The sequence below is a fragment of the Delphinus delphis genome, chromosome 1 (assembly GCF_949987515.2).
Source record: "Delphinus delphis chromosome 1, mDelDel1.2, whole genome shotgun sequence".
NCBI classification, from domain to species: domain Eukaryota; kingdom Metazoa; phylum Chordata; class Mammalia; order Artiodactyla; family Delphinidae; genus Delphinus; species Delphinus delphis.
The window spans coordinates 1,419,179-1,428,989 of record NC_082683.1 but is presented as its reverse complement, the minus strand read 5'-3'; positions in this window follow the sequence as shown (position 1 = coordinate 1,428,989).

Below are 9,811 nucleotides of genomic sequence, written 5' to 3'. Positions count from 1 at the left end.
GCACACACACACACAAATGCAGCCCCACACACCCGCATGCAGACAGCACACACACGCACGAGCACAGAGAGCACCCATGTTTCCAGTGCTCTGAGAAGCTCAGGGCATCCCAGGGAGGAGGAAGGGCAGAGGAGTGGGTGGACGGGCCTGGTCTCTGCAGTGCTGGTTACGGGGGTCCTGAGATGCCCCCGAAGCAGCAAGGCCCCCAGTCAGCACCCACGGGCCCGTTGGGACAGACGGGAGAGGCACGTGTGGCCCCAGCGCTGAGTCAGGAAGGGCCTGGAGGCTTCTGCAGCACCGCGGAGTGGGGAGCCCTGGAAGAGGTGGACGCTGCGCGCCCCCTCCTGCCCAGACAAGCTCAAGACATGGCTTTGTTTGAGTCCGAGAGTAAAAAGCGCTCTCAGACGTTCTGGCACACCACAACGTGGGACCAAGGTCAGAGCCGCCACAGCAGGCGAGAGCGTGCGGCCTTTGCGGGGAGTGGGGGCCTCGCCCCTGGGGCCATGGGAAGGCACTGGGCGGGGCTTCTCAGGAGAGAAACAGCGACAGGATGGGGCTCCGTCGACCAGCAGGCTCGGCCCAGGCAAGGCAACCCCACTTTACGGGACCCCTGTATCTTGGCATCCCATAATACCACACTCTTTTTAAGACCCAAGACCCTGGAAGATGTGTGGGTGTACTTCCATGATTTCAGTGTTTCTAAAAATTCCAAACCTCACCTTTCACATCATGCGGTCAGGATCAATGACTCAAGTGCTCGGTTTATGCAAAAAGAAACCCACACAGAGCTTCCCAGAAGTCTAGACCGGCCGCCCTCAGGGGCCACAGTCTGCAGGCATGCCGCTGCAGCAGAAGGTGTCTGTGTAGGAGGAGCCCCAGCTCCAGTCCAAAGGAGTCCCAGCAAGGTGAAGTTTGTGCTGGATGGCAGAGGGAACGACACATGTATAATTGCTTCAGAAACTCCACGCAGACCACATGAAACCCAGGGAACAAAGAGGAAACTCTCTCTAAACGACAATGATGACTTGCTGCCAGCACAAAAAGGGGAGTCCCTTAAAAACTGAGGGCTTCTCAAAGGCCACAGAACATGGCCTTTCGCCTCTCCCCTCATTGCCTCGTTTGCAAGCTGGTGTTGCAAGCATCCCACAAAGGTGGAATCCTGCCCCTGACCCTTTGGATCTGGGGTGAAGGATGCAAGTCCAGAGCAGCCTGGGTGATCTGTGCTTTCTCTCTGTCTCTCTTTCTCTCTGTCTCTCTCTCTCTTCACCCTGCTTCTGCCCTGAGAACAGCTCAGACTGGCCTGTGGAGAAGGCTTAGGTGCCCAGCTTACAACCAGCCAACCCCCAAGGATGGGGGGGGGACACAGCCTGGCCTGCAGGGTCCCCTACCTGATCCACTGCTGACCAAAGAGATGTGAACAATAGTCAGCACTGATTATTTAAGCTTTGAGTGTTGGGGTGGTTTGTTACGCAGCTGTAGCTAACTGATACAGACAGGTTCACTTGGAGACAGAAGGGTCAGAGACAGACATTTGGAGAAACAGAAATCTCCTCACCATTTTCTAAAGTATTGAGACACAGAAAGAGCTTTTGTCCAGCTGTTCTTACATGCATTAACTTTTTGTATAAGATACTTTGTTTTAATCCCCACGCACTCCCACTGCTGCTCCAGCCCAGGGGTCTTGTCCTTAAAAAGACCTTAAAAAGTTAAAATCCAGCTCTTCCTTAAGCTCTTGAGTAACACGCAGAAACCTTATCATCGTTTTCCTGACTTTAAAATTGCAACCATGGAACTTGCCTGGTAGCGCAGTGGTTAAGAATCTGCCTTCTAGTGCAGGGGACGCAGGTTTGATTCCTAGTCAGGAAACTAAGATCATACATGCCTCAGGGCAACTAAGCCCGTGCACTCTAGAGCCCACGCACCACAACTAGAGAGAAGCCCACGCGCCTCAGCAAAGGGCCCACTTACGTGCTGCAGCGAAAGACACGATGCGGCCAATAAATAAATATTTTTTCAATAAATAAATAAAATAAAAATTAAGAAAATAAAATTGCAACCATAATTTTTAAAGGAGGGAGAGTAATTAAATGCTTGTAAACATTTTAGACATTAATAAGGGAATAAATTGTATTTCCTCTTAAAATATTTCCATATTCTGATGAAACAAACCTCCCCAAGTACTTGTTAAATAACCCTTATAATTCCAATGAATTAAACTGATAACTATAGAAAAATCTTTAAATTCTCTTCAAATTCCGATACTGTTCACACTTAGTAAAGTGATCTTATGTTGTTCAGCTTAAAATTACAAACCTGAATCAATTATTTATAATTTTAAAGCAGAAGCCCAGGGCTAGTCTGTTGGACAATCTAATACACCAAATTCTCTTAAATATTGCAAGTACATAAAATACCAAAAAGAAATGATTTCTAAATTTAACAATAAGCTGTGGATAGTTTTGCTTCACTGTCATCTCCTTGCTGGATTCCTGTTCTCCGAGGGGACAGAGATGGTTACTCACCAGGGAACGATGACATGCCCACTCCCAAGTGACCTTTCTCATGATCCGAGCGGCCGAGCTTTTTATAGCCACCGTGCAGTGGGCTCCAGCCCTAAAAAGGGTTGGTCTCACAGTCCAAGCCCGTGGGTTTAAATCCGGCCATCACTCAGTGCCCCTAGGGAAGCTGGCCACTCCTGCTCAGACGGGGGCTGGCCTCATTCCTGGAACCCAGCTGGTGAAGACCGGCAAAGCCCAGCAGAGCTGCGGCCAACCAAGCCTTCACGTGATACAGCTGAGAGAGAAACAGCTGTCACGAGTCACTGAGATGCTGGGCGGGGCTGTTCCTGCAGCCGAAGTGACCACCGCACCTGTCTCTGCTCCTCTGGAAACACTGAAGCATCTTCTGAGCCTCAGCAGAGGGCACTGGACACCATCCTCACGTCCTTCAGCCCCGTCGCACCCTCTCACTCAGCTTGGATTCGCCTCTTCTTGCCCCCGGGGGCAAGGCCACAGCTCCTACGGGAAATGAAATGGCTCTGGATTCTGCCATCCCCCTTGGCTTCAGACCCTGCTGACGGTGGCGACCCTGATGGCTACGTGGAATCACGTCAGTCACTGGGCCAGGGACTCCTGGATTTACTGCGCCTCGCAGGCACTGCGTTTTTTACAAACTGAAGGTTGGTGGCCACCCTGCACCGAGCAAGTCTATCGATGCCATTTTTCCAACAGCATTTGCTCATTTCATGCCTCTGTGTCACATTTTGGTAATTCTCGCAATATCTCCAACTTTTTCCTTGTTATTATATCTGTTATGGTGGCCTGTGATCTCTGATGTTGCTGTTGTAATTGCTTTGGCACATTTTAGCAATAAAGTACTTTTTGGTGAAGGTATGTACATTGTGTTTTTAGACAGAATGCTATTGCACATGTAGTAGCCTACAGTGTAATATAAACATAACTTTTATACGCACTAGGAAACCAGAGACTTCGCATGACTTGCTGTATTGCAATAGTCGCTTTATTGCTGTGGTCTGGAACCGAACCCGTGAGATCCCCAAGGTGCCCGTGGTGAGTTCCAAAATCACACTTTGCAGCATCTCCCAGATGGGCTCGGCAGCATGTCAGGAACTCCTGTGGGTCGGGGGGTGGTTTCTGATTAAAGGTACCTGGCAGAGGCTTTTAAAGGCTCTGAGAAGTCCTGCAATGAGAAAACCCGTTTACTTGTATTTAACCCTGTATTTTCCCCACCATGTTACATTGTTGTCACGTCACCCCTGTTGAAGACTGTATTATTTGTTCACAATTATCTGTTTCCCCCCACTTCCCAAGCTCCCCACGGTCAGAGCTTCTCCACCCTCCTGACTTGGGGCCTGGCCGCTTTGCGTCAGCTGAGGGAGGTGGAGCGCGTGCTGTTTGCTGGGCTCCGGCCTCTGGCTCCTGCCCTCCAGTTCTCACGGAATGTGACCAAGAAATAAGCAGCTGTTGTGAGCCTCTGAGATGCTGGGCATGTCTGTGCTGCAGCCAAAGCTGACAGATGCAGAAAGTGGTACCCGAAGGACGGCCGTGACGGCATCGTGACATTGGCTTTGGTGTAGAGGAAACTCATAGGAGGCTGCGAGAGTGGACACCATGTCACGACATAGCCAAACAATCCCTGAAACAGATGCCTGTGACGACGGGGGGGCGGGGCAGACCCCACACCCAGTGAGCGTGTGGCCCTGGGAAAGAGGCTCAGACGCAGGTCCTCGGCACTGAGCTGTCAATCGGCTGCATCCGATCGAAGGTACCACAAGAGGAGGGTCTGTTCACAGAAGGGGGAAATTCTGGGGTCCAAGATGCAACTCCTTCTCTTGAATAAAAGCAAAAGATTTCAGATTAAGACTCAGCCTGGGTCCAAGGACCAGATCGGAGAATGGGGCTCCCGCCGTCTGTTGGGGGGGAGGCGCACTTAGCAGGAAACTGTGGTGAAGAGGACACGTCTGGAAAAGCCTGTGCTGGTCTCAGCTCTGCTCAGCCTGATTCCACACCACCCCCACCTTCTCTTTCCAGACCCCAGGCCGAGGGGTAGCCTTCATCGGGGCCATGATGATCTCGTGTGAGGTGTGGCGGGCAGGATAATGACCCCCCAAACACATACACACCCCGATGTCTGGAATCCATGTATACATGACCTGACACGGCAAAAGGAAGTTTGAGGATGGGATTAGGTGAAGGGTCCTGGGAGGGGGGTTATCCTGGATTATACAGGTGAGTCCAGTGTCATCACGAAGGTCCCCAGGGACCAGGAGGTTCCGAGTCACAGACAAGAAGTGACAGTGGGAGCAGAGTCCAGGGAGGAGAGGACACTGGGCTGCTGGCGGTGAGGATGGAGAACAAGCACGTGAGCTGAGGAACGCGGGCGCCTCTAGAAACAGATTCTCCCTGGAGGTTCCAGGAGGAGCCCGCCCTGCCCACACCTCGACTTCAGCCCCGTGAGCCTATCTGGGACGTCTGAACAGCAGAACTGTGAGAGAATAAATTCTGGTTGTTTTCCACCCCCTCACCTGTGACAGTGTTTTTGTAGGAAGCTGATGGAAGGGGGAAGGGATGGGGGCGAAGCCAAGCCTGCATTTCAGCTCCTCCTGATGGAGCCACGGGGCACGTGCGCCCACATCCCATTTGCCAGAGCTTATCACGTGGCCACGCCTGAAGCCCCTGGGCCACAAAAGCCCGCTCCCCACCTGGGAAGCAGGCGCTCGGGTCCCGCCCGCACCCCACCGGTGAGGTTGTGCTCACAGAGCGGGATCAGGGCCCTCAGTCAAGGAAACCGTGCCGACCACCGGCAGTTCTCAGGCCTGTGGGGAGGCGTCCAGCCTGTCAGACAAGGGGACGCAGAGAAGGCTGTGCCCTCAGCCCGGGGCTGCTGGCCCCCAGCTTCCACAGGGTCCCCAAAGAGCCCTGCTGCACCCACAGCATCAGGACCCCAGGGTGATCCTCACGCATGGGTCTCGGGGCCCCATTCCAGATCCAGTGAATCGGCCTCACCTGCCCGTGGAGCCCGGGAACCTCCTTTGTTCAACGGCCTTTAGGGTGAGACCAGAGGCCCAAGGACGTGGGGGCCGCCATGGTAGAGTTTGGATTCGGGTAGAGGCATGGGGCCAGACCACAGGTGACCATCCTCAGGTCTGTGTGCCCCTTGCCAGTGCCATTCCTTAGCCCTTAGGGGCACAGGGGTGGAGGGGCTGGCATCCATGCTCTTGAAGAGGTCCCCCTGCATGGCGGGGTGGCCACTGTCCCCCTGTGCTCCTTGGTCACCACGTCCCTGCTTCCCTTGAGAGAGGCTGGCACACACAGGTGTTGGCACGTCCCACACGGGGCTGTGCCAGCCCCCTGGGTCCCTCCAAGGTGGGAGGGCACGTGTAGCAGACCGCAGCCCCCCACAGCCAGGCCAACCGGGCGGGGTCAGGCGAGGCCCAGGTGACCCAGCAGAGGAGACGCGTGGGAGGGCTTTCGCCGCTGCCTCTTGTCCAGGGAGGACCAGCCCCCGCAGGGCGTCCACGGCAAATTCCGCCCGTGCCGAGTACTTTGTATGTACTAGGAGTGGTGCTGGGGGGCCTCTCTCCAGAGGACCAGCCCCCCTTCAATGGGGGGGCACAGGGGACCAAGAGGGGAGCTGAAGCTTCCCACTGTGGGAACCAACATGGCCCTGTTGCCCAGCTCTGGAGTTTTCTGCGGGCATCAAGGTCCCAGAGCCAGGCTCGCGGCGGCAGCACCACCCCAGCACACCTACCGGCGACAGTCCGGAACCTCCCCGATCACTGGTTACCCGAGTGAAGAAGGGTCTTGTCAACCCCCGCCCCACCCCTCACGCGTTACCCCCGACTCAGAACCTCAGTGCACCTGTTCCCTGGAGGCTTAAACAGGACTTTGCTTTCTCACGGTCTGGAGGCTGGAAGTCCGAGCCCCAGGTGCTGGCAGGTTGGTGCCCCTGGACTCTGTGAGGGAGAATCTGGTCCAGGCTTCTCCCCAGCTTCTGCTTTGCCGGCGACCCTTGGCGTTCTGTTCCGTGGCTTGTAGATGCAGCGCCCGGTCCCTCTCCTCCGTGCTCATGTGGCGTCTCCCTGTGTGTGAGTCTGTGTACAGAGTTACCCCTTTTTACAAGAATGGTCCTGTTGGAGTGGGGCCCACGCTAATGACCTCCACTTCACTCGGTTCCCTCCATAAAGATCTCATCTCCAAATGTGGTTGAATTCTGAGGTAGGGGAGGGTATGACTCCAGTACATCTTTTGGGGGGACACGATTCCACCACTATACTTAGTGAACAGGTCTCTGTAAAGACCCTCTCACCCCCTCCCCCACCCCCGTTTCCTGGTTGCTGTAGAGAATGGAGCTTCCTGGGGGCCGTCCTGGACTCTAACACTCCCGCCCCCCCAGAGCCACCCCACCAGGACCACACAAGCGAATGCTGGCGTCTCCTCCTCACACGCTCCGAGGGGCCGCCCGACAGCCTCTGACACCGTGGACCCTGGAGGCGCAGGAGGACACCCACACGGGCAGCCTCACGTTCCGCAGCCCTAGCCCAGCACCCACAGGGTCCACGCCCACGTGGTCCCCTGTCCTGTGCATCTGCCGGCCCTGCGATTCCTCTGCTTCCCTCGAGGGCAGTGCTGAGCCCACCCCGAGATCATGAGGGAGGGGCTCCAGGAGACAGGGGTGTCCTGCAAGCCCTCTGCCTCAGCTGAGGTCTCTGGGTGGCAAGGGGAGGGGCCTGTGCTCCTCTAGGGGTCAAGGGTCTGCCTCTGCTGCCAGAGGACTAGGGACCCTCAGGCCAGAGCCTCAGGTGCCCCCACCGCGTGTCCCCAGCCAGGTTCTCGGGGTCCTGCTCCTCTGCTATCTATCACAACCCCACCCATGTCACAGGAGACCCTCAGAGGCCAAGCACCCAGCCGCCCTTGCAGCCCTGCCACCCACCGTTACGTCCTGGGCCTGCTTTCAGCGGGGTCTGCCCACAGTTTCAAGGGAACTTGGTAAGACCGTGTCCCTCCCCGTCCCACTGCCCTGTCACCCGTCAGCCACCCAAACCCACAGCCTTCTCTCGCTGAGGCTCTCCGCACAGGACACAGAGGCTGTCCTGCCACAGTCCCCATCGGCGCCGTTACCCTCGCTCAAGTCACCGCCACGGTCACTGCTCGTCCAGCCTCTCACCTTCCACCTGTACCTCTGCCCCTGCTGAGAGCCTTAGCCCCACCAGGGCCCCAGGCCACTGAGAGATCAGCTCCAAAACGTCTTCCTGACGGTCTGCCTTCCAGGGCTACCTGGGTCTGGGCCCTGCAGAAAACACAGCCTAATAGGGAGGCGTTGGGGCTGCTATCTAACCAGGGAGCAGTGGGGAGGGAAGTGGAGGCGGGTGGCCACCAGGTCGGGCCCCCATGGCACAGCGGCCTATGCCTGGGGCCTTCCCTCCTGCAGGGAAGGAGAGGTGGCCATCCACTGTCTCAGCTCCCCGGCCCTCCGGGTGTTCCCTTCTGCAGACTCTGGGCACCGCCCTGTGGCAGCATCAGCAGGCTGCCCTCCGGGGCCGGGAGGTATCACAGCTCACACCTCCGTGGGCTGGGAAGAGAGCAGGTGTGGGGCTGGAGCTTCTGCGTGGAGTGTGGGGATACCTGAAGCAGCAGGTGCAGGACCCAGAGGCCGGGGCCCAGGCTTGCCCAGGGGGACACGCTGACGGGGTCATCGCTGACCATACAGCCAAGGCTGGACGGGGAGGCCCCATCCCCATTAGTCAGCACCGGACAGCAGCTCTGGTGATGTGTGGGCAGGAGAGGGAAGTAAGAGGCCTTAAGAGGAGGAAAGAAAGCCAAGTGCTTCCAGGGGCATGACCCAGTGCCGGAAAATCCACCAGAATCAGTTAAAGGCTGTTCTAAGCCATGGGAAAAGTCAGCCACGTGACCTGGTCAGAACTAATGTAGAGAAGCCCGTGGCTCCCTTACAGGCAAACAAGCCACCCGAAGCTACAACGGAAGAAAATGTCTGTAAAACAGCAACTGGTAAAAGAGATTAAGCAGCTCGGGTGACTCAGAAATGTGCAGGATCTAGATGAAACCGGCCAGCCTTCCCGAACTAATCAGTACGTTTAAAAATCCCCGTAAAATAGATAAACAACAAGGACCCACTGTACAGCACAGGGAACTATATTTAATACCTTGTGATAACCTATCATGGAAAAGAATCTGGAAAAGAACAGATACACTTTGCTGTTCACCCGAAACTGACACAACATTGCAAATCAACTACACTTCTATTAAAAAAAATTTTTAATCTACCTAAAATATGCCATGCAGCTTTTTATCAGAACCAATCAGATTTTAGAGTCCATACAGGGGACTTCCCTGGTGGCGCAGTGGTTAAAAATCCACCTGCCAATGCAGGGGACACGGGTTCGAGCCCTGGTCCAGGAAGATCCCACATGCCGCGGAGCAACTAAGCCCGCGTGCCACAGTTACTGAGCCTGCGCTCTAGAGCCCGTGAGCCACAGCTACTGAAGCCCACGCGCCTAGAGCCCGAGCTCCGCAACAAGAGAAGCCACCACCATGAGAAGCCCGCGCACCGCAACGAAGAGTAGCTCCCACTCGCAGCAACTAGGGAAAACCCGTGCGCAGCAATGAAGACCAAATGCAGCCAAAAATAAATAAATACATTTTAATAAATAAATAAATAAATAAAATAAAGTCCGCACGGAAAGGAAAGCATGAAAGAATGCCCAGATCCGGCCCACTGGCTGGTCTTGTGAGCTCGCAATGGTTGATGCACATCTTAATGGCTGGAAAACATCAAAAGAAGGGTAGTCGTTTGTGACACGGGGAAGTAATGAGAGGTAGGTGCCAGGGTCCATAACTGCAGCCTTAATGGTACACAGCCGGTCCACCTGCTGACCTTTGTGACCACCTCTGTGCCCCGACGGCAGAGCTGGCTGTGGCAACAGAGACCTGAGCCCTGAATCGTGCACTCCTCACTCTCGGGGCCGCCCCTGCTCTGGGGTACCACGCAGCCTGACTTGGCCCCAGCTCCCCAGGGCTCCCTGAGTCCTGCCGCACGCCAGGCTGTGCCAGACTCCGGGAAGACGGGGGTCTGGGGTTGGGGGGTCCCTGCCCTGGTGAGCTGACCTTCCAGCCAGTAAGATAGACAGTAAAACATGTGACTTGGTGGGTTCTGGATGGGGCAGCCAGACAGGCTCTCTGGGAGGAGAACCCTAACAGACTCAGAGTGGCACAAGCGAGCCACACCAGCATCTGGAGGGCGGGTGCTTTGGGAGACGGGAGAGGCAGGTGCA